At 41.9% G+C, this 4,896-nt stretch overlaps 1 protein-coding gene across 2 annotated transcripts in view; it reads left to right on the forward strand.

Annotated features, from left to right (window-relative positions):
• Positions 1 to 4,896, forward strand: part of UBN1 (ubinuclein 1) — a 35,830-nt gene continuing 30,934 nt past the window's right edge. Inside the window, exon 1 of one of the 2 annotated variants that reach the window (XM_011961352.1) lies at positions 1 to 32. The gene's annotated coding sequence lies outside the window, so the exon portion shown is untranslated. Of the gene's footprint in view, positions 33 to 201; positions 216 to 4,896 lie in introns of those variants that run through there. The other variant, XM_011961353.1, reaches the window with a different exon arrangement.

The raw sequence follows: 4,896 nt of genomic DNA on the forward strand, positions 1-4,896 counted from the left end.
GTCTGCGGCCCGCGTCGGCTCTGGGGACAAAGGTGCGTGTCTTTGTCGGGTCCAGGCTCTCCCGTTAGCCTTGCCGTAGTTTTGCACTTCTGAAAAAGTTGTGACAACAGGAAGACAGATGCCGGGCGTAGTTTGGACACTTGAACACTGAACCATGAAGTGGGAAGTGTTAGCTGCAGTTGAGCGCAGCGGCGGCCCAAACTTCAGCAGACCAGGTAGAAACTCAATTTTGCCAAAGATCCCAGTCCTGATCCCAGACTCCACAGTGTCGAGGAATGACTTAGACTTGGTGTCGGGCTTGAGTTCCAGCCTGCTGGAAAAGGTGGCGGGTCCACACGCATTTCCCCAAGGCATTTTGGTGGTTAGAGGTTTCGGTTGCAAGACGGTGTTTAGCGTACTGGGTCGTCCCGCAGCCTGATTTTTTTTGGGAGATCAGTTTCCCTGAAGTACCAAGAATTAACTGCATGAACTGTCATTTTACTGTGTGTGTATTTTTAAGACAAAATGATCTTGAAAGCGTATTTAAGATACCAGGGAATAATTTGATAAAAATAACATGTTCCTGTTTAAAAATTCTTAATTTGTAAGGAATTGAAGGATGTTTTAATAACTTAATTAAAAATATGAATCTTGGCTGGGCATGGTGGCATAAGCCTGTAATCCCAGCGTTTTGGGAGGACGAGGCGGGCGGACCACCTCAGATCAGCAGTTCGAGACCAGCCTGGCCAACACGGTCAGTCCCGTCTCTGCTAAAAATACAAAAGTAGCCGGGCGTGGTGGCACATGCCTGTAGTCCTACCTACTCGGGAGGCTGAGGCAGGAGAATCACTTAAGCCGGAAAGCGGAGGTTACAGTGAGCTCAGATTATGTCACTGCACTCCAGCCTTGCGACAGAGCGAGACTCGTCCCCCCGCCCCCAAAAAAATCTTTAATCAACATTGCACCAAAACCTAGAGGCATTCCCATTAACATCAGAAACATGTTACATTTCTGCCACTATTAGATAATAAGAATGCATTGCCTAATATCCTGAAAGTTCTAGCCAATGCAATAAGACAGGAAACAAAAATAAGAAATGCAATTTTTGGAAAAGGGAAGACAGAATTCTTATTTCCATGGATGATAGGTCTGCCTATTTTGGGGGGAAAAAAAGCCATTAAAATAAGCATTCAGGAAGGGTACTCATTATAAGTTGGAATACACAATTTAGTTTTTCTGTTTCATTAATAACCAGTTTGAAAATATAATGTTTAAAAGGATATATATGCACGGTAAGAAAAAACATAAAATTCCTGTGAATAACCAACAGACAAGGAAGGCTAGTATTTTCTCAATAACACCAACTGATGTTTTTAAAGGGGGATCTTTGTGGGTTCTTTTTCTTTTTTTTTTTTTTTTTCGAGACGGACTTGCACTCATCACACAGGCTGGAGTGTAGTGGCAGGATCACAGCTCACTGCAGCCTCAACCTTCCCAGGCTCAAGCCATCCTCCCACCTCAGCCTCCTTAGTATCTGAGACTACAGGGGTGTGCCACTATACCTGGCTAATTTTTTTTTTTTCTTGAGACACAGTCTTACTCTTTTGCCCAGGCTGGAGTGCAGTGGCACCATCTCAGCTCACTGCAACCTCCACCTCCCAGGTTCACGCCATTCTCCTGCCTCAGCCTCCCGAGTAGCTGGGACTACAGGCGCCCACCACCATGCCTCGCTAAGTTTTTTGTATTTTTAGTAAAGATGGGGTTTCACTGTGTTAGCCAGGATAGTCTCAATTTCCTGACCTTGTGATCCACCCGCCTCGGCCTCCCAAAGTGCTGGGATTACAGGCATGAGCCACTGCGCCTAGCCTACCTGGCTAATTTTAAAAAAATTTTTTGTAGAGAAGAAGTCTCAGCATGTTGCCCTGGCTGATCTTAAACTCCTAGGCTCCAGCGATCATCCTGCCTTAGCCTCCCAAAGTGCTGGGATTTCAGGAAGTGAGCCACTGCACCTAGCCTTGAGAGGGATGTTTCTATGTGTATAATTCTGTACTTAAAATAGTGTTCAACTCATTAAAGTTGAATGTTTATTAATAATTACTAGTATTTGAGACACAGTCTTGCTGTTACCCAGGGTTGAGTACAGTGACACAATCACCGCTCACTTCAGCCTTGATCTCCCTGGCTGGAGGGATCTTCCCACCTTAGCCTCCTGAGGAGCTGGGATCATGTATGCACGCCACCACACCCAGCTGGTTTTTGTATTTCTTGTAGAGATGGTCTCACTGTGTTGCCCAGGCTGGTCTTGAACTCCTGGGCTCAAGCAGTCCTCCCACCTTGCCTTCTCAAATTTGTTGAGATTACAGGCATGAGCCACTGTGCTGGGCTAAAGTTGAGTATTTAAAAACTTGGCTATTTTTAAGCCTTTTAAGTATTACTCACAAATCTTGTTTTATTTACAAATCTAAGAACATTTATTAAAAAAAAAAACTTGATCTTTGACAAAGGTTCAGTTCAGGCACCAGTTTAACGGATTAAATTCCCAACTCTTTTTACAAAGTTAATTAAATCACAAAGTTAATTAAATTATCTTAAATGTTTTAAACTGCACGTAAAGCTTTATATTTCCGATTCAAATACTTCAAATGTCTAAAGAGATGAACTTAGTGGTAAAATCTTTGGGAGGCCAAGGTTGACAAATTGCTTGTGTCCAGGCAGTTGAGACCAACCTGGGCAACATGACAAAACTCTGTCTCTACTTAAGATAGAAAAAAAAAAAAAAAAAGCCTGGCGCGGTGGTGAGTGCCTGTAGTCCCAGCTACATGGGAGACTGGGATAGGAGAATCACCTGGGTCCGGGAAGTTGAGGCTGCAGTGAGCTCTCATGATGCCACTGCACTCCAGCCTGGGCAACAGGAGTGAGGCAACTGTCTAAAAAAAAAAAAAAAAAAAACTAAACTAAAATCTTTCCAAGGACTTAGGCAACTCTTTTAAGTGTAATAAACTCGTCAATGTAAGTCAGTTTTTTTTAAACAGTCAAACATGTTTGAACTTAATTATATTTTCTTAAGCAGTTTGAATTATGGTTGTAAATCGAACATACCATTGTTTAATATATCGGATTCTCTTTGTTTCAAGTGGCTTAGTAACAACAGAACATTATAGTGATTATAAAACAACGCAAAATCTTAAGTGTTAATAGACTACAGGTTTGACTCACTTTATCTGTAGTCCTATTTTTTACCTTCTTGGACTTGGAGAGTCACTTAAGCAACTGAAAGGAGCAGTTTTGCCATCTAGGATTGAAGCTGCAGTCTCTCAGACTTGGACTGAGATAAGGTTGTGTGTTTACTGCCTGGACAGGGAGAGTAAGACCTGGTTGCCACTTCCAGGATGACCTTCCTAAATCCCATTGGTTAACCCGCTAATTCCCTTCTCATAGTGAGACAGTTCTGGTTCTGTCGATGGGGGATCTGTAAACCTTCAGCTGGGATTTATTTCCATAACCCAGTGCATCACAGATATTCTGAGGGCCTTGGAGATTTCTTTTAGGGAAATCTTTAGCATCTTAGTACATGTTGGGAGATGGTCTTTTGCAGCACCAACCTGTTTTACTGCTAATCGTTTTGCTGCCTGATTAGAATTATTTTAACTCTTCATTTGCAGATTTTTTTTCCCTTATCTGACGTTATGTTGCAATTTTATGATCATAATTTGACAAATGAATATTGGATATATACAAATACATTTACATATATATGGATATATGCTAATTTTCCTGAATTAACTTAGGTTTGTGACTCATTTACAACCAAAATACAGTGAGTTTTTTGGAAACCTGCCAAAATAATACATAGGCTGGAATGGCAAAGTATTATTTATAAAGAAGGATAATAAACATGAACTTTAACTTTGCAATCTTAAAATCTATCATAAAACTTTTCAAAACGGTGCAATACTGGTTAAAGAATCTCTAAATACTATATTAACATACAGATGGACTTCAGAAACAGGCCTTAGAAATCTGCGATGTTGCTTTGCAATATATGCCACATCGGCACGGGAAGGAAGGGTTGTTTAGTGATTGGTGCTGGAAGAAACCAAGTTACAGCCTATCCTCATACTTTATAGCATAGCAAATTCATCTGGGGTTAATGAAGTAAATGTGAGAAAATATCTATAAACGACCATGTAGGCTGGGTTCAGTGGCTCACACCCGTAATCCCATCACTTTGGGAGGCCAAAGCAGGAGGATCGCCTGAGCCCAGGAGTTCAAAACCAGTCTGGACAACATGGCAAAACAACGTCCCTACAAAAAATACAAAAATTAGCACGCCTATAGTTCCAGCTCCTAGGGAGGCTGAGGTAGGAAGATCGCTTTAGCCTGGGGGGTTGAGGCTGCAGTGAACTGAGATTGAGTCTCTTTATTCCAGTCTGGGCAACACAGTGAGACTTTGTCTCAAAAAACAAAAAACATATATACACAAGTTCTTCTGTAAGATCTGGTTGGAGATGAACATTCTAGGCATACAGGAAATGGGAGGAGTCTCAAAGGAAAAGAGCCTAGTTTTGACTGCATACGAAGTTATCATTTCCTTGGGAGGAGGGTTGCTTGAGGTTGTGAACTTAAGACCAGCCTGGGCAACGTAGTGGGTCAGCATCTCTACAAAAAATGGAAAAAATTAGCCAGCCATGGTGGTATATACCTGTAGTCCCAGCTACTCCATAGGTTGAAGTGATGAGAGGTTTGCTTGAGCCTGGGAGGTTGAGGCTGAAGTGGCTGTGATTGGGCCACTGCTGTCCAGCCTGGATATAACAGCGAGACCCTATCTCAGAAAAAAAAGTTAACATTTATTTCATCATACCTCACTTTAATCACCATTAAACAGCAAATAACAAAACAAGAAAAAGCAGTTATGGC

This window comes from Colobus angolensis, unplaced genomic scaffold (genome assembly GCF_000951035.1).
Source record: "Colobus angolensis palliatus isolate OR3802 unplaced genomic scaffold, Cang.pa_1.0 Scaffold55, whole genome shotgun sequence".
NCBI classification, from domain to species: domain Eukaryota; kingdom Metazoa; phylum Chordata; class Mammalia; order Primates; family Cercopithecidae; genus Colobus; species Colobus angolensis.